Source organism: Meles meles, chromosome 9, assembly GCF_922984935.1.
Source record: "Meles meles chromosome 9, mMelMel3.1 paternal haplotype, whole genome shotgun sequence".
Taxonomy (NCBI): Eukaryota; Metazoa; Chordata; class Mammalia; order Carnivora; family Mustelidae; genus Meles; species Meles meles.
In genome coordinates, this window is record NC_060074.1 from 114,282,830 (window position 1) to 114,304,125 (window position 21,296).

Genomic DNA, 21,296 nt, shown 5'->3' on the forward strand with positions numbered 1-21,296 from the left:
ATCTCCCCTTCCAGTTTCCCTCAACTCCCTCTCCTCTCCATATCCCCATGTCCTCCATGTTCTTTGTTATGCTCCACAAATAAGTGAGACCTTTCAATAAGATTATTTGCACCAACTCTTTGAAAAATACCAGTGAAATTTTAATTGGAATGGCATTAAAAGTATAGATTGCTCTAGGCAGTATAGACATTTTAACAATGTTTATTCTTCCAATCCAAGAGCATGGAACGGTCTTCCATCTTTTTTTGTCTTCTTCAATTTCTTTCATGAGTGTTCTGTAGTTCCTCGAGTACAGGTCCTTTACCTCTTTGGTTAGGTTTATTCCCAGGTATCTTATGGTTCTTGGTGCTATAGTAAATGGAATTGATTCTCTAATTTCCCTTTCTCTATTTTCATTGTTAGTGTATAAGAAAGCCACTGATTTCTGTACATTGACTTTGTATCCTGCCACGTTATTACTGAATTGCTGTATGAGTTCTAGTAGTTTGGGGGTGGAGTCTTTGGGGTTTGCCATATGAAGAATCATGTCATCTGTGAAGAGAGAGAGTTTGACTTCCTCATTGCAAATTTGGATACATTTTATTTCTCTTTGTTGTCTGATTGCCATTGCTAGGACTTCTAATACTATGTTGAACAAGAGTGGTGAGAGTGGGCATCCTTGTCGTGTTCCTGATCTCAATGGGAAGGCTGCAAGCTTTTTCCCATTGAGGATGATATTTGCTGTGGGTCTTTCATAGATAGATTTTATGAAGTTCAGGAATGTTCCCTCTATCCCTATATTTTGAATCGTTTTCATCAGGAACGGATGCTGGATTTTGTCAAATGCTTTTTCTGCATTAATTGAGAGGACCATGTGGTTCTTCTCTCTTCTCTTACTGATTTGTTCTATCACATTGATTGATCTGTGAATGTTGAACCATCCTTGTAACACAGGGATGAATCCCACCTGGTCATGGTGGATAATCTTTTTAACGTGCTGCTAGATCCTGTTTGCTAGGATCTTGTTGAGAATCTTAGCATCCATATTCATCAGTGATATTGGTTTGAAATTCTCCTTTTTGGTAGGGTCTTTGCCTGGTTTGGGGATCAGGGTAATGCTGGCTTCATAGAAAGAGTCTGGAAGTTTTCCTTCTGCTTCAATTTTTTGAAACAGCTTCAGAAGAATTGGTGTTATTTTTTTCTTTGAAAGTTTGGTTGAATTCCCCCAGGGAATCCATCAGGTCCTGGGCTCTTGTTTTTTGGGAGGTTTTTGATCACTGCTTCAATCTCGTTACTAGATATTGGTCTATTCAGGTTGTCAATTTCTTCCTGGTTCAATTTTAGGAGTTTGTAGTTTTCCAGGAATGCATCCATTTCATCTAGGTTGCTTAGCTTATTGGCATATAACTGTTGGTAATAATTTCTGATGATTGTTTCTACTTCCTTGGTGTTAGTTGTGATCTCTCCCTTTTCATTCATAATTTTATTAATTTGGGCTTTCTCTCTTTTCTTTTGGATTAGTGTGGCCAATGGTTTATCAATCTTATTGATTCTTTCCAAAAACCAGCTTCTAGTTTCATTGATATGTTCTACTGTATCTCTGGTTTCTACCTCATTGATCTCTGCTCTAATCTTGATTATTTCCCTTCTTGCGTGTGGAGTTGGTTTGATTTGTTGTTGCTTCTCCAGTTCTTTAAGGTGTAGAGACAGCTGGTGTATTCTGGATTTTTCAATGTTTTTGAGGGAGGCTTGGATGGCTATGTATTTCCCCCTTAGAACCGCCTTTGCTGTATCCCATAGGTTTTGGACCGAGGTGTCTTCATTCTCATTGGTTTCCATGAATTGTTTAAGTTCGTCTTTGATCTCCTGGTTGATCTAAGCATTCTTCAGCAAGGTGGTCTTTAGCTTCCTGGTGTTTGAGTTCCTTCCGAACTTTTCCTTGTGATTGAACTCCAGTTTCAAAGCATTGTGATCTGAGAATATGCAGGGAATAATGTCAGTTTTTTGGTGTTGGTTGAGTCCTGCTTTGTGACCCAGTATGTGGTCTATTCTGGAGAAGGTTCCATGTGCCCTTGAGAAGAATGAGTGTTCTGTTGTTTTAGAATGGAATGTTCTGTATATGTCTATGAGGTCCATCTGGCCCAACGGTTCATTCAATAAGAAAATGAAAAATCAATGTGTGGTGTAGTCATACAGTGAACTACTTCTCAATTTTTTTTAGAAGGAATACACTACTCAAGGAGTTAAATATTCAATGGAGTTTAATTTTAAATGTGTAGTGTCAAGTTAAAAGGCTATAGATTGCATGATTCCACTTACACTATATTCAGGAGAAAACAAACTATAAGATGGTAAACAAGAGTGGTTTCCAGGTTTCACTTTGTTTTGTTTTGGAGTGGGGAAGTGGGATTGAATATATCAAAAAAAGATGTTTTGAAAGGTGCAATTATTTTGTATGCCGTTATAATGTGGCATATAACACTACATTTGTCAAAACCCATAGAATTTTATAGCACAATAAATGAATGTATAAAAATTAAAAAAAATTGATATATAAGATTGGAGAATTCAGGATAGAATGCAGAATGCAATAAGACAATGCAACTGTATTACAAATAACTGTATTAAAAATGGATGAAACAACCTCACTGAAGACAGTGACAGGTAAAGATACTGAATTAACTTTAGAATCGAGTGCAGTCTCTAAGACCAAAGAAAGACAAAAGAAACTGTACAACTTGATAAAACTGATTCCTGTGTAGGCATTGATTAACAATTATGAAACCACTCTATATGACTGAACATTTCAGAAAATGGGTGGCAGGTGGTGGGAGCCAAGTTTCTTATTGCTTGGTTGAGAAGTTACAAATAACCAAGAGAAGAGTGGAATAATCACAATAAAAGAATTCATATGGTAATGAAAAAGTTGAATAAATCAGTATGAATTGACATATACCCATAGATACCAATGGATATATGTCATCTTCTTTATAAATGTAAGTATATTTTCATGTATGTATGGATATGGATTAGTTAATACCCATGACGTGCTCTGTGATCTGAGGGCTAGAAAAAATGACAAAACTCCACAATAACAATGTGCTTATCCAGGGCCCAAGTTTTGGTTCCTAATGCAATTATCCAATAAAAGGAACAAAGACTCCTTAACAAAATTAAAAAATAAAATAATTGTGGTGTGTAAGGCAGACTATAAAATATCCATGAGTCCACATTGTCATAAATAAATCATAGAATAAATACATAAGGGATAACAGAAAAATAACTTTGCAGAAAAATCCCATCCAAATAAATTATGTAAATATTCTTATCTCAAGGAGGTGGAGCCTGTCTCCCCAGTTCCTATGTACAGACTGTGCATAGAAACTCTTCTGCAAGGAGTACAGTTTGGAAAGGTGTTGGAAAAGAGGAACTTTACAGTGGAGAAGCTGGCCAAACTCTACTTTAGCCAGGTTATCAAAGTTAGCATCAAGAGTTATAAGTTCTGTGATCAATTATATTTATAGTACTCTTTACATGATGTTATGAGAGTAGCACTTTGCCTCTGTGGTTTTCTTTCCAAAAACCCCTACTCCTAGTCTAATTGCGAGAAAATCATCATGTAAATCTCAATGGAAGAAAATTCTAAAAATATCTGACCAATCCTCCTCAAAAATGCCCATGTAATAAAAAACAAAGTCTGAAGAACTTACACAGATGAAACTAATATAAGAGGTTAACAATGGGAGAAAAATGGTATGGGATATATGATAGAAATATAGATATATATAGATATATATAGATATATAGATAGATAGATAGATAGATTGTGCTATCTTCACAAATTTTTTCTGTAAACATAAAACTACTTTAAATCAAAAATTCATTTAAGAATAACACAGAAGACATTGGGAGAAGAACAATTGAAAGGAGCTGGGAGAAATCAGAGGGGAAGACAAACCATAAGAGACTACGGAGTCTGCTGGAAAAACTGAGGGTTTTGGAGGGGAAGGGGTGGGGGATTGGGTTAGTCTGGTGGTGGGTATTAAGGAAGGCACATATTGAATGGTGCACTGGGTGTGATGCATAAACAATGAATCTTGGAACACTAGAAAAATAAAATAAAGTTTAAAAAAGTTCATATGGAATGTGGATAATAAACATCTTTCAGGAAAAGTGTGAATGTTCTGTATGATCAGAAAGGATGTTTTCATTATAACTGTTTTAATTTTTAAAAGTTTATTAAGTTCCTTCCTAAATTTCCTAGCCATTAAGTAAAAATAGATGAAAAATATTTGAAGATTATGAAAATAACATAATTCTCATTATGTACCTATCTTATGATTGTCCATATAGAAAACCCTTGATTATTCTAAAATAAAATATTAGAATAGTTATTTTAGCTATGTTGCTAGATGCAAAATCAATATACAAAGTTAGTTGCATCTTTACCCAAGAAAAAACAGATAGAAATATATATATTATATATATAATATATATATATTAATATCTGATTACAGTAGCATTCAAAACATATAGGCACAAAAAAAAGTTGTTTCAGCTCTAGCTACATAAAACTTCATAGATTTTAAGGATGAAAAGTGTTCCTAATGATGATTTAAAGTAAAGGGGTGTCTGGTGGCTCAGATGGTTAAGCATGTGCCTTCAGTTTGAGTCATAATCCCAGGGTCCTAGGATCCAGCCCCACATCAGGTTCTCTGCTTGGAGGGGAGCCTGCTTCTTCCTCTCCCTTTATTGCTCCCCCTGCTTGTGCTTTCTTGCTCTGTCAAATAATTAAATAAAATCATTGGAAAAAAATTACCAGGTAAAAAAATCTAACAAAAGAAGTATAAGATGTTATGAAGAAAACAATATACTTTTACTAAAAGATATTAAAATTTTATTCTGAATAACTGAAAATTTATATTGTGTTCAAAGAAAGAAAGCTCGGCTTCAAATAAAGCTAATCATACTAAAATTAACAAACAAATTCAAATTGACTCTAACCAACATGCTGAAGTTAGGGTGTATGTATGTGTGTGTGTGTGCATACACACATTCCTTTAAAAATTATTCTAAATTTATTTATGTATTTATTTACAGAAAGATTCACAGGGAGAGAAGGAATGCAAGCAAGGGGAGTGGGAGAGGAAGAATCAGGCTTCCTTCTGAGCAGGGAGCCCAATCTTGGGCTTGATCCGAGGACCCTGGGATCATGACCTGAGCCAGAGGCAGACATTTAAAGACTGAGCCATCCAGGCACCCCATGAAAACTAGTTCAAAAATTTATATGAAAACACAGAATTCTAACAGTCTAGGATTTCCAGAGGAGTAACATATTTGGTAACTTGTCTTATAAGATATCAAGACTTACTCAAACAATAGAGTAATTTAAACAGAATGATATTAGCACAGGATAGACAACTGAACCAACTGAGCAAACCCTACCACAGAGCAAAACCTGTTTATGAGAGAATTGTGGAGAAAAGATAGAGGTTTTTTTTTTTAAAGATTTATTTATTTATTTGAGAAAGAAAGGGTAGATGGAGAGGGAGAGAGAGAATCTCAAGTAGACTCCCCACTGAGCACCCCATGGTGCTCAATCCCATTACCCTGAGATCAGGGCCTGAGCCAAAATTGAGACTTGAACAGTTAACCAACTAAGCCACCCAGGCACCCCAAGATGGAGTTCTTACTAAAAGGTGCTGATCCATTTGGTTATCCAGATAAAAAATTAATTAGATCCCATGTCACATGACACACCCTCACTCCATGCCACACTGTTTGCACAATGCTAGATGGATAAAAGACTTACATATGGAAGGCAATACAAAAACATTTCAAAGATTGTATAGAGAAAGATAACTTTCATCTTGGAGTAGAAGCAAGGGAATTTCTTAAATAAGAACTAAAGTAGCATAAAACATAAAGATTTATACATTCTATCACATAAATAAGAAAGTGAGTGAGATGGTGAGCAATGGATTGACAGATGACCATATAGACATCTATAAATTAATTTTTAAAAAAACACCAATAAAAAATGACAAGAACAAACAAAACAAATGGAAGGACTTCGAGGTAGAAAGCAATTTCCCAATAATCAGAACCCTCATCAGTAAAAGTAAATTAGCATCACAATTCCGGACTTCAAGCTCTATTACAAAGCTGTCATCATCAAGACAGCATGGTACTGGCACAAAAACAGACACATAGACCAGTGGAACAGAATAGAGAGCCCAGAAATCGACCCTCAACTCTGTGGTCAACTAATCTTCGACAAAGCAGTAAAGAATGTCCAATGGAAAAAAGACAGCCTCTTCAATAAATGGTGCTGGGAAAATTGGACAGCCACATGCAGAAAAATGAATATTGGACCACTTCCTTCCACCACACGAAAATAGACTCCAAATGGATGAAGGACCTCAATGTGAGAAAGGAATCCATCAAAATCCTTGAGGAGAATGCAGGCAGCAACCTCTTCGACCTCAGCCGCAGCAACATCTTCCTAGGAACAACGGCAAAGGCAAGGGAAGCAAGGGCGAAAATGAACTATTGGGATTTCATCAAGATCAAAAGCTTTTGCACAGCAAAGGAAACAGTTAACAAAACCAAAAGACAGCTGACAGAATGGGAGAAGATATTTGCAAACGACATATCAGATAAAGGGCTAGTATCCAAAATCTATAAGGAACTTAGCAAACTCAACACCCAAAGAACAAACAATCCAATCAAGAAATGGGCAGAGGACATGAACAGACATTTCTGCAAAGAAGACATCCAGATGGCCAACAGACACATGAAAAAGTGCTCCACGTCACTCGGCATCAGGGAAATACAAATCAAAACCACAATGAGATATCACCTCACACCAGTCAGAATGGCTAAAATTAACAAGTCAGGAAATGACAGATGCTGGCGAGGATGTGGAGAAAGGGGAACCCTCCTCCACTGTTGGTGGGAATGCAAGCTGGTGCAACCACTCTGGAAAACAGCATGGAGGTTCCTCAAAATGTTGAAAATAGAACTACCCTATGACCCAGCAATTGCACTACTGGGTATTTACCCTAAAGATACAAACATAGTGATCCGAAGGGGCACGTGTACCCGAATGTTTATAGCAGCAATGTCTACAATAGCCAGACTATGGAAAGAACCTAGATGTCCATCAACAGATGAATGGATCAAGAAGATGTGGTATATATACACAATGGAATACTATGCAGCCATCAAAAGAAATGAAATCTTGCCATTTGCGACGACGTGGATGGAACTAGAGCGTATCATGCTTAGTGAAATAAGTCAATCGGAGAAAGACAACTATCATAGGATCTCCCTGATATGAGGACATGGAGAAGCAACATGGGGGGGTAGGGGGATAGGAGAAGAATACATGAAACAAGATGGGATTGGGAGGGAGACAAACCATAAATGACTCTTAATCTCACAAAACAAACTGGGGGTTGCTGGGGGGAGGTGGGATTGGGAGAGGGGGAGGGGGCTATGGACATTGGGGAGGGGAGGCGAACCATAAGAGACTATGGACTCTGAAAAACAACCTGAGGGTTTTGAAGGGTCAGGGGTGGGAGGTTGGGGGAACAGGTGGTGGGTGATGGGGAGGGCACGTTTTGCATGGAGCACTGGGTGTTGTGCAAAAAGAATGAATACTGTTACGCTGAAAAAAAATAAATAAATAAATAAAAAAATAAAAAAAAAAAAAGTAAATTAAACCACAATAGGATGCCTTTTAATATCTACCAGCTTAGAAACAAAGTTGAAAAGTCTGACAGTATCAAATTTTGCCAAATATATGTGGAACTCTCATATATTGCTGATGGATGTATAAATTGCTCAGCCTACAACCTGTTATAATCTGTTAGTGTTAACATTGTGCACTCTCTATGAGCCATCAATTTTACTTTCTGGAGAAACCCTTAAATATATGTACCAGGATGTATTAAGCACTGTACAAGTTCACCGTTTGAAATGATAAACAAGTGGAAATAAACCAAATATTAGTCAACATGTCATAATTAAATAGTGATACACTCATACATGGAATAATATTCAGCAGTGAAAAGAAATGGATCCAGGGACATATAATAACATATAAATATGCCAGGACTATATCTATATCTATATCTATATCTATATCTATATCTATATCTATATCTATCTATCTATCTAAAAGTGAGTCAGAGTAGTTATTGTTCTGTGCAGTATGCTGTGATTTATATAAAAGGACTGTGAAGCAATGCAATGTATCATGTAGGGCATCAGCATTTTTAAAGAAAATTATGAAAAAATAATGAAAACATTTTAAAATATTTTGTTTATTTGAGAGAGTAGAGGAAGGGTCAGATAAAGGGAGAGAGAGAATCTCAAGAAGACTCCACACAGAAAACAGAGCCTGATGTAGGGTCAATCTCATGACCTTAAGATCATAACCTGAGCTGAAATCAAGACTTGGATACTTAACCAATGGAGCCATCCAGGTGCCCCAATAAGGAAAACTTAAGTGTACAATTTGGGACAGGGCTTACTTTAAAGGGGGTGGGTAATACGATATTCCTCCTGTAATTAGGTTACATAAGTTAGTGACTTCCTACACACACACTCACAACACACAATTTCTATAAGCTCAACATTAAGTAAAAATTCTTTTTAAAAATTACTTTAAGAGCTTCCTCAGACACTAAACAGAAGACAATGAGTTTGAAATGTAGTAGCAAACTAACTCTATTCCCCCTATCTGATTACATTAAGCTATATATTTCATTTCCTATGACTTGCTACAGGAATTGGATGTGGTTTTTAAATATTTCCTATAAGACATCCTTAATTTCTTTATCAGAAGAGTAAAACAAAGGAAACATTAAGTGGTGACAATCAATCAAATTCAATGATTGAGCAGCTTAGACCACACTTTAGTCTTTTTTCAAAAACTGATTATCTTGAGCTTTAAAAATTTCCTCAGCTCTAAAAATGTTAGTTTGAGGCTTTTTGAGCTACTAAATTTATTGATGTGATATAGCACTTGAACAAGCTTCTTGAAATCATATTAGTGGCTTTTGCTGACATTTTCAATATTAGAAAGTGGTATCTTTTTATCTCCATCTTCATTCTAAAAAGTCATATAAACAACTTTCTGCCAGACAACCAGAATACTTTCATGTGGAAGAGCAGAAGTTTATACTCATTGCACATTTCTTAGAAGAGGATGCTGAATAAAAACATACATTTAGTGGCTGCAATTTTATGTGTTCTCAAATTTAACTATTGTATTTATTACCAAACCAAAAGCAGGAAGCATATGTTAATTTGTAAATATTAACTTCAAAATCGAGCTGCTTATACAAGGCAGAAGTTTATTTTTCTCTGAAGTAGCAGCAGATATGGTCTGAGGCAAGTGTGATGGATCAGTAGGGCTGAATACCAAGCTCTTTCCACGTGGATCTCTGACATTCCCTGGGTTTTATATTCATTCACAAAGCATGTGGTGGCTCAGATATTCCAGCCACAGGAGAGTACAGAACAGAGGAAGGAAAGGACAGGGTCGAGCAAAACTGTGCTTCTGGAATGCTTTTCCATCTTTTTGTGTCTTCTTCAATTTCTTTCATGAGTGTTCTGTAGTTCCTCGAGTACAGATCCTTTACCTCTTTGGTTAGGTTTATTCCAAGGTACCTCATGTTTCTTGGTACTACAGTAAATGGAATTGATTCTCTATTTCCTTTTCTATATTTTCATTGTTAGTGTATAAGAAAGCAACTGATTTTTATGCATTGATTTTTTTATCCTGCTACATTACTGAATTGTTGTATGAGATCTAATAGTTTGGGGGTGGAGTCTTTTGGGTTTTCCATATAAAGTATCATGTCATCTGTTAAAAGAGAGAGCTTTACTTGTTCTTTGCCAATTTGAATACCTTTTATTTCTTTTTGTTTTCTGATTGCTCTTGCTATGACTTCTAGTACTATATTGACCAATAGTAGTGAGAGTGGGCATCCTTGTCGTGTTCCTGATTCCAATGGGAACATTGTCAGCTTTTCTTCATGGAGAACAATATTCATTGTGGTTTTTTCATAGATAGGTTTTATGAAGATAAGCAATGTTCCCTCTATCCCTAAATTTTGAAGAGTTTTAATCAGGAACAGATGCTGCACTTTGTCAAATACGTTTTCTGCATCAATTGAGAGGACCATGTGGTTCTTCTCTCGTCTCTTATTGATTTGTTCTATCACATTGATTGATTTGAGAATGTTGAACCACTCTTGCATCTGAGAGATCTAAATCTCACCTGGTCCTGTTGGATAATCTTTTTAATGTGCAGTTGGATCCTATTAGCGAGGGTCTTGTTGAGAATCTTGGCATCCATATTCATCAGGGACATTGGTCTGAAATTCTCTTTTTTGATGGGGTCATTGCCCGGTTTAGGGATCTGGGTAATTCTGGCTTCATAGAAACACTCTGGAGGTTTTCCTTCTGTTTCTATTTTTTGAAACAGCTTCAGGAGAATAAGTATTATTTCTTCTTTAAATGTTTGGTAGAGGCAGGAATCTGCCAAAATCCTAGAGGAGAATATAAGCAGTAACCTCTTCAACTTCAGCCACAGCAACTTATTTTAAGACAGGTCTCCAAGGCAAAGGAAATAAATGTGAAAATGAACTTATGGGACTTCATCAAGATGAAAAGCTTCTGCACAGCAAAGGAAACAGTCAACAAAACAAAGAGACAACCCACAGAATGGGAGAAGATAATCACAAATGACACTACAAACAAAGGGCTTATATCCGAGATCTATAAAGAACTCCTCAAACTCAACACCCAAAGAAACAGATAATCACATAAAAAAACAGCGTAGAAATTCCTTAATATATTAAAAATAGAGCTACACTATGACCCAGCAATTGCACTACTAGATATTTACCCCAAAGATACAGATGCAGTGAAAAGAAGGGCCATATGTACCCCAATGTTCATAGCAGCAATGGCCACAATTCCCAAACTGTGGAATAAGCCAGATGCCTTTAAACAGAAGAATGGATAAAGAAGATATGGTTCATATATACAGTGGAATATTATGCCTCCATCAGAATACCCAACCTTTGTATCAACATAGACAGGACTGGAGGAGATTATAGTGAGTGAAATAAGTCAAGCAGAGGGAGTCAATTATCATATGGTTTCACTTACTTGTGGAATGTAAGGAATAACATAGAGGACATTAGAAGAAGGAAAGGAAAAGTGAACTGGGAAAATCAGAGGGGAAGATGAATCATGACAGACTGTGGAGTCTGAGAAACAAACTGAGGGTTTTGGAAGGGAGGGAGTTGGGGGGATGGATGGGCCTGGTAGTGATTATTAAAGAAGCCACATATTGCATAGAGCACTGGGTGTGGTGCATAAAGAATTAATCTTGGAACATTAAAAATAATTAAATAAAAAAAAGACTTTTGGAGGAGTCAAGATGGCAGAGAAGTAGCAGGCTGAGACTAAATCAGGTAACAGGAGATCAGCTAGATAGCTTATCTAAACATTGCAAGCACCTACAAATCCAATGGGAGATTGAAGAGAAGAAGAACAGCAATTCTAGAAACAGAAAATCAACCACTTTCTGAAAGGTAGGACTGGCGGAGAAATGAATCCAAAGCGACGGGAAGATAGACCGCGGGGGGAAGGGCTGGCTCCTGGCAAGCAGCGGAGCAATGGAGCAAAAATCAGGACTTTTAAAAGTCTGTTCCACTGAGGGACATTGCTCCAGAGGCTAAACCGGGGTTAAGCCCACGCGGGGTCAGCATGGCCCCGGTTCTGCAGGGTCACAGAAGGACTGGGGGTCAGAGTGTCACAGAGCTCACAGATATTAGAACGGGGAAGCTGGCTACAGAGACAGAGCTGATGACTGAGCTCTCAGCTCCGGGTTACCTTGAACTGGTCGCAGGCTGGGTGAGCTTGGAGAGCGGCCGGAGGCCAGGGATACGGGAGTGGTTGGGGGCTGTTCTCTGGGGGCGCACTGAGTAGTGGGGCCCCGGGCTCTTGGCTCCTCTAGGCCAGAGACTGGGAGGCCGCCATTTTCATTCCCATCCTCCGGAACTCTATGGAAAACTTTCAGGAAACAAAAGCTCCCGAAAGTGAATCTGAGCGGATTACTTAGCCCGTCCCCTGGTAAGGGTGGTGCAATTCTGCCTCAGACAAAGACACTTGAGAATTACTACACCAGGCCCCTCCCCCAGAATATCAATGAGAAATCCAGCCAGGACTAAGTTCACCTACCAAGGAGAGCAGGTTCAATACCAAGGACAGCAGCGGAATTCCAGAGGAAGAGAAAGCAAAGCACAGAACTCATGGCTTTCTCCCCATGATTCCTTAGTCTTGCAGTTAATTTAAATTTTTTTTCAAATTTTTTTCTTCTTATGTTAATTTTTTTTTAACTTTTATCTTTTTCTTTTTTAGCATTTTTAACTAGTTTATCATATATATATATATATATATATAATTTCTTTTCTTTTTTTAATTCTTACTTTTTTTTTCTGAAACTCTTTTTATCCCCCTTCTCCCCCTCCTCCACGATTTGGGGTCTCTTCTGATTTGGTTAAAGTGCATTTTCCTGGGGTCTTTGCCACCCTTTTAGTATTTTACTTGCTCCCTCATATACTCTTTTTTTTCTTAAATATTTTATTAAAAAAAAATTTGGAAGGGGAGGCGAACCATAAGAGACTATGGACTCTGAAAAACAACCTGAGGGTTTTGAAGGGTCAGGGGTGGGAGGTTGGGGGAACAGGTGGTGGGTAATGGGGAGGGCACGTTTTGCATGGAGCACTGGGTGTTGTGCAAAAACAATGAATACTGTTACGCTGAAAAAATAAATAAAATGAAAAAAAAATAAAAAAATAAAAGGAAAAAAGATGCATAGAAAAAAAATTATTTATTTATTTGACAGAGAGAGAGAGATCACAAGTAGTCAGAGAGTCTGGCAGAGGAGAGGAGGAAGCAGCCTTCATGCTGAGCAGGGAGCCCAATGTGGGGCTGGATTCCAGGACCCTGAGATCATGACCTGAGCTGAAAGCAGAGCTTAACCCACTGAGCCACCCAGGCGCTCCATCCCTCATGTACTCTTACAAGGACAAAATGACAAGGTGGAAAAATTCACAACAAACAAAAGAACAAGAGGCAGTACTGAAGGCTAGGGACCTAATCAATACAGACATTGGTAATATGGCAGATCTAGAGTTCAGAATGATGATTCTCAAGGTTCTAGCTGGGCTCGAAAAAGGCATGGAAGATATTAGAGAAACCCTCTCTGGAGATATAAAAGCCCTTTCTGGAGAAATGAAAGAACTAAAATCTAACCAAGTTGAGATCAAAAAAGCTATTAATGAGGTGCAATCAAAAATGGAGACTCTCACTGCTAGGATAAATGAGGCCAAAGAAAGAATTAGTGACATAGAAGACCAAATGACAGAGAATAAAGAAGCTGAGCAAAAGTGGGCCAAACAGCTACTAGACCATGAGGGGAGAATTCGAGAGATAAATGACATCATAAGATGAAACAATATTAGAATAATTGGGATTCCAGAAGAAGAAGAAAGAGAGAGGGGAGCAGAAGGTCTATTGGAGAGAGTTATTGGAGAGAATTTCCCTAATATGGCAAAGGGAACAAGCATCAAAATCCAGGAGATGCAGAGAACCCCCCTCAAAGTCAACAAGAATAGGTCCACACCCTATCACCTAATAGTAAAATTTACAAGTCTTAGTGACAAAGAGAAAATCCTGAAAGCAGCCAGGGAAAAGGAATCTGTAACATACAATGGTAAAAATATTAGATTGGCAGCAGACTTATCCACAGATACCTGGCAGGCCAGAAAGAGTTGGCACGATATATTCAGAGTACTAAACAAGAAAATCATGCAGCCAAGAATACTCCATCCAGCTAGGCTGTCATTGAAAATAGAAGGAGAGATAAAAAGCTTCCAGGACAAACAAAAACTGAAAGAATTTGCAAACACCAAACCAGCTCTACAGAAAATATTGAAAGGGGTACTCTAAGCAGAGAGAGAGCCTAAAAATAGTAGAGCAGAAAGGTACAGAGACAATATACAGTAACAGTCACCTTACAGGCAATACAATGGCACTAAATTCATATCTCTAAAGAGTTACCCTGAATGTTAATGAGCTAAATGCCCCAATCAAAAGATACAGGGGGGGCGCCTGGGTGGCTCAGTGGGTTAAAGCCTCCGTCTTCGGCTCAGGTCATGATCCCAAGATCCTGGGATCGAGCCCCACATCGGGCTCCCTGCTCGGCAGGGAGCCTGCCTACCCCTGTCTCTGTACCTGCCTCTCTGCCTACTTGTGATTTGTCTGTCAAATAAATAAATATCTTAAAAAAAAAAAAAGATACACGGTATCAGAATGGATAAAAGAACAAAACCCATCTATATGTTGCCTACAAGAAACTCATTTTAGACCCGAAGACACCTCCAGATTTAAAGTGAGGGGGTGAAAAACAATTTACCACGATTTAGGTTTCCTTGCAATTTCATATGAATTTGAAGGTCAGATTTTCCATTTTTTAAAAAAGGTTTTTGGGATTCCAATAGGATTATAATAGAATCTATAGATTCTTTGGACATGATTGTCATTTAACAAGACTGTTTTTCCACCAATGATCAAGCTCTTTGTTAATTTGTCTTCTTTAATTTCTTTGAGCATGGCTTTGTATGTTTTAGTGTACAAGTCTCCTTGGTTAAATTTATTCCTAGATTTCATTTGTTTGAATGACACTTCAAATGCAATTATTGCCTTTATCTCATTTTCATTTTTTTTCCATTTTATTTATTTTTTCAGCATAACAGTATTCATTCTTTTTTCACAACACCCAGTGCTCCATGCAAAACGTGCCCTCCCCATTACCCACCACCTGTTCCCCCAACCTCCCACCCCGACCCTTCAAAACCCTCAGGTTGCCCCAACCTCCCACCCCTGACCCTTCAAAACCCTCAGGTTGTTTTTCAGAGTCCATAGTCTCTTATGGTTCGCCTCGCCTCATTTTCAGATTGTTCTTTGCTGTTGTGTAGACACACAATTATTTTGAGAAGTTTCATCTTGTACTTTGCAACTTTACTGAATTGATTATTAGTTCTAACATTTTGTGAATTATTTTATATACAGGTAAGATCATGTTATCTCTGAAAAGATAAAATTGTACTTGTTCCTTTCCAATTTGAATGTATTTTATTTAATTTTTCTTTTCTATTTATTCTGTGTAAAAGTCCTAGAATAATGTTGGATATCTGTGGTGGAAGTAGATATCTGTATCTTGTTTCTGATTTTAGGAGAGAAGTCTTAAGTCCTTACCACTAAATAAAATATTAACTATGGTCTCATAATAAGTACCTTTAGTGGTGTTGAGGCAGGTCTTTTCTATTCCTTGTTTTCTGAATGTTTTTATCTTTAAAGTTTGTTGTCAAAGCATTTGTCAAATGCTTTCTCTGTGTGTCAGTTGAGATGACCATCTTTTCCTTTACTCTAGTAAAATGATTACATTGAATTATAATGAATTACACTGGTTGATTTTCTTAGGATAAATGATCCTTGTATTCCTGGAGTAAATCCCACTTATTCATGGTACAAAATTATTTTAATATACTGTTAGATTCAATTTACTAATATTTTGATAAGGATTTTTTTTTTGCATCTCTATATATTTAGGCTATTAACCTGTAGTCTTTGTTGTTTTGTTTTTGTTTTTCTTTGTTTCATACAGTGACAGTTTGCTTTTGTTATCAGGTTAATGCTGAACTAAAGAATAATCAAGAAGTGTTTTTACTTCTTTTGATTTTTGAAAATGTTTGTGAAGGATTGGTTATAATTTTCCTTTGAGTGTTTGGTAGACTTGACCCATACAGACATCTAGTCTAGGATTTTTGTTGTTGGGATTTTTTTATTTCAAATGACAAACTTGTTATAGATGTGTTCAAATTTTATATTTATTCCTGAGTCAGTTATGGTATTTAGATTACCATACCATTGAATTTTCCAGTTTCCACTAGCTCACCCGATTTGTTGCTGTCCAATTGCTTATAGTAATTTATTTATTTATTTACATTAGTCACCACCCAGTACATCATTAATTTTTGATGTAGGGTTCCAAGATTCATTTTTTGTGTATAACACCCAGGGCTCCATGCAATACATGACCTCCTAAATACCCATCAACAGGCTAACCCATTCTCCAAACCCCCTCCCCTCTGAAACCCTTACTTTGTTTCCCAGAGTCCATAGTCTCTCATGGTTCATCTCCCCTTCTGATTCCCACTCACCCTTCATTTTTCCCTTCCTTCTCCTAAATCCCTCCATGCTATTCCTTATGTTCCACATATAAGTGAAACAATATGATAATTGTCTTTTCTGTTTGACTTATTTCACCTAGCACATTCCCCTCCAATTCCACCCATGTCAATGCAAATGGTGGGTATTCATCTTTTCTGATGGCTGAGTAATATTCCATTGTATTCCACTCCATTCTATTGTATTGAATTCCACATCTTTATCCATTCATCTGTTCAAGGGCATCTCAGCTCTTTCCACAATTTGGCTAGTGTGTACATTGCTTCTAAGAACATTGGGTTCCATGTGCCCCTTCTTTTTGCTACATCTGTGTCTATGAAGTAAATACCCAGTGTTTACCTGCAGTTGCTGGGTCACAGGGTAGCTCTATTTTTAACTTCTTGAGGAACTTCCACACTGTTTTCCAAAGAGGTTGTACCAACTTGGATTCCCACCAACAGTGTAAAAGTGTTCCCCTTTCTCCAGATCCAACACTTGTTGTTTCTTGCTTGTCTATGTTTGTCATTTTAACTAGTGTAAGATGGTGTCTCAATGATTTTTTATATGAAAACTGGTGGTGATTTAAAAAAAAATTATTTTCAGTGTTCCAGAATTCATTTTTTATGCACCAAACCCAGTGCTCCATGCAATATGTGCCCTCCATAATACCCACCACCAGGCCAACCCAAACTCCCACCCCCTTCCTCTCCAGAACCCTCAATGTAGTTTTTATTGGAATTTCCCTAATGGCTAATGATGTTGAACATTTTTTCATGTGTCTGTTTTTCATTTGTATATCTTCTTTGGAGAAGTGTCTGTTCATGTCTTTTGCCCATTTTTTGACTTGATTATTTTTTGGGTGTTGAATTTGGGAATTTCTTTATAGATCTTGGATACCAGCCCTTTATCTATAGTGCCATTTGCAGATATCTTCTCCCATTTTGTGTGTTGCCTCTTTGTTTTGCTGAATATTACCTTTGCTGTGCAGAAGGTTTTTATTTTGATTAAGAACCAAAAGTTCATTTTTGCTTTTGTTTCCCTTACATTTAGAGATGTATCTTGAAAGAAGTTGCTGTGGCCATTGTCAAAGAGGTTACAGTGAATGTTCTCCTCTAGGATTTTGATGGATGCCTATCTCACATTGAGATTTTTCATCCATATAGTTTATCATTGTGCATGGTGTAAGAGAATGGTCAAATTTCATCCTTTTTTATATAGCTGTCCAATTTTACCAGCTTCATTTATTGAAGAGACTGCCTTTTTTTCCATTGGATATTTTTTCCTGCTTTGTTAAAAGTTAGTTGATCATGGAGTTGTGGGTCCATATCAGGGCTCTCTATTCTGTTCCATTGATCTATGTGTCTGGTTTCTGGTTTTGTTTGTTTGTTTGTTTGTTTTTTACAAGTACCGTGCTGTCTTGGTGATCACAACTTTGTAATATAGCTTGAAATGAGGCAAAGTGATGTCCCATTTTTGTTTTCTTCTTTTTCAACATTTCCTTGATAATTCAGAATCTTTTCTGGTTCCATACAAATTTTAGAATTGTTTGTTCCAGCACTTTGAAAAATGCCAGTGGAATTTTTTTTCAGGAGGGCATTGAAAGTATGAATTTCTCTGGGCAGCATAGACATTTTAATAATATTTATTCTTCCAATCCATGAGCATAGAATGTTTTTCCATCTTTTTGTGTCTTCTTCAATTTCTTTCATAAGTGTTCTCCAGTTTCTAGAGTATAAATCTTTAACCTCTTTGCTTAGGATTATTCCAAGATATCTTATGGGTTTTGATGCTATTGTAAATGGAATCAATTCCCTGATTTCTCAGGCCCTGGACTCCTATTTTTTGGAAGGTTTTTGGTCACTGCTTCAATATTGTTACTGATTAATGGTTTATTCATGTTGTCAGTTTCTTCCTTTCAATCTTGGTAGTTTATAGGTGTTCAGGAAGTTATCCTTTTTTTCCAGATTGCTTAATTTATTGTCATATAATGGCTGATAATAATTTTTAAAAAGATTTTTTTTAAAGATTTTATTTATTTATTTGACAGAGAGAGAGGTCACAAGTAGGCAGAGAGGCAAGCAGAGAGAGTGAGAGGGAAGCAGGCTCCCTGACTAGCAGAGAGCCCAATGCGGGACTGGATCCCAGGACCCTGAGATCATGACCTGAGCCAAAGGCAGTGGCTTAAACCACTGAGCCACCCAGGCGCCCCTAAAAAGATTTTTAATTAATATTAAGATGAAGATTTTTAAGATTTTTCAGAGACAGGGATCACAGGTAGGCAGAGGGGCAGGGGAGAGGGGAATTGATCCCAGGACCCTGAGACCACGATCTGAACTGAAGGTAGAGGCTTAAACCACTGAGCCACCCAGGTGTCCCTGATAATAATTTCTAATAATTGTTTCTGTTTCCTTAGTGTTAGTTGTGATCTCTCCCATTACACTCATAATTTTATTAATTTGGGTCCTTTCTCTTTTCTTTTGGATAAGTCCAGCCAGTGGCTTATTGATCTTATCATTTCTTTCAAGGAACCAGCTGATAGTTTCATAGATTTGCTTTATTGTATTTCTGGTTTCTAATTCATTGATCTCTGTTCTAATCTTAATTATTTGTCTTCTCATGTGTGGCTTGGGCTCTATCTGATGTTCTTTCTTCAGTTCTTTAAGGTATAAAGTTAGTTTGTGTATTTAGGATTTTTCAATTTTTTTGAGTAAGGTTTGAACGGCTACATATGGCCCCCTTAGGATTGCTTTTGCAGTATTCCATAGGTTTCGGACAAATGTGTCTTCATTCTCACTGGTTTCCATGAATTATTTAAGTTCTTTTATTTCCTGGTTGACCCAAATACTCTTAAGCAGGATGACATTTAGCTTCCAAGTGTTTGAGTTTCTTCCAAAATTTTCTTGTGATTGAGTTCCAGTTTCAAAGCATTGTGGTCTGAGAATATGCAGGAAATAATCTCAATCTTTTGGTATCAGTTGATCGCTGATTTGTGACCCAGTATGTGGTCTATTCTGGGGGAAATTCCATGTGTACTTTAGAAGAATGAGTATTCTGTTGTTTTAGGGTGGAATGTTCTGTATATATCTATGAGGTCTTTCTGCCCAATGCGTCATTCAAAGTTCTTCTTTCTTTTTTTTTTAAGATTTTATTTATTTGACAGATGGAGATCAAAAGTAGGCAGACAAACAGGGAGAGAGAGAGGAGGAAGCAGTGTCCCTGCTGAGCAGAGAGCCCAATGCAGTGCTCAATCCCAGGACCCTGAGATCTTGACCCGAGCTGATGGCAGAGGCTTTAACCCACTGAGGCACCCAGGAGCTCCAAAGCCCTTGTTTCTTTATAGATTTTCTGCTTACATGATCTGTCTATTGTTGAGAGCCAAATGTTGAGGTCTCCTACTATTAACGTATTCTTATCAATATGTCTCTTTATTTTGGTAAACAGTTGCCTTATGTAGTTGGCTTCTCCCATGATGAGGACATAAATATTTCCAATTATTAGATCCTCTTTTTGGATAGACCTTTTAAGAATGACACTGGGTGTTATATGTACACAATGAATCTTGGAATACTACATCAAAAACTAATGATGTGTATTTCCCTGATGGCGAGTGACGTGGAGCACTTTTTCATGTGTCTGTTGGCCATCTGGATGTCTTCTTTGCAGAAATGTCTGTTCATGTCCTCTGCCCATTTCTTGATTGGATTGTTTGTTCTTTGGGTGTTGAGTTTGCTAAGTTCCTTATAGATTTTGGATACTAGCCCTTTATCTGATATGTCGTTTGCAAATATCTTCTCCCATTCTGTCAGTTGTCTTTTGGTTTTGTTAACTGTTTCCTTTGCTGTGCAAAAGCTTTTGATCTTGATGAAATCCCAACAGTTCATTTTTGCCCTTGCTTCCCTTGCCTTTGCCGTTGTTCCTAGGAAGATGTTGCTGCGGCTGAGGTCGAAGAGGTTGCTGCCTGCATTCTCCTCAAGGATTTTGATGGATTCCTTTCTCACATTGAGGTCCTTCATCCATTTGGAGTCTATTTTCGTGTGTGGTGTAAGGAAGTGGTCCAATTTCAGATGTCCATCAACAGATGAATGGATCAAGAAGATGTGGTATATATACACAATGGAATACTATGCAGCCATCAAAAGAAATGAAATCTTGCCATTTGCGACGACGTGGATGGAACTAGAGCGTATCATGCTTAGTGAAATAAGTCAATCGGAGAAAGACAACTATCATATGATCTCCCTGATATGAGGACATGGAGAAGCAACATGGGGGGGTAGGAGATAGGAGAAGAATAAATGAAACAAGATGGGATTGGGAGGGAGACAAACCATAAATGACTCTTAATCTCACAAAACAAACTGGGGGTTGCTGCGGGGAGGTGGGATTGGGGGAGGGGGAGCGGGCTATGGACATTGGGGAGGGGAAGCGAACCATAAGAGACTATGGACTCTGAAAAACAACCTGAGGGTTTTGAAGGGTCAGGGGTGGGAGGTTGGGGCAACCTGAGGGTTTTGAAGGGTCAGGGGTGGGAGGTTGGGGGAACAGGTGGTGGGTAATGGAGAGGGCACGTTTTGCATGGAGCACTGGGTGTTGTGCAAAAAGAATGAATACTGTTACGCTGAAAAAAATAAAATGAGAAAAAAAAAAATATATAAAAAAAAAAAAAAACAAAAAAAAACTAATGATGTATTATATGGTTACTAACGTAACACAATTAAAAAAAAAAAAACAAAACAGGGGCGCCTGGGTGGCTCAGTGGTTTAAAGCCTCTGCCTTCAGCTCATGTCATGATCTCAGGGTCCTGGGATTGAGCCCCGCATCAAGCTCTCTGCTCCGTGGGGAGCCTGCTTTCTCCTTTCTCTCTGCCTGCCTCTCTGCCTAGTTGTGATTTCTCTCTGTGAGAATAAATAAATAAATAAATAAATAAATAAAAAAAATATAAAAAAACCCAAAACAAAACAAAAACAGAATGATACAGTGTCCTTCTGTATCTCTTA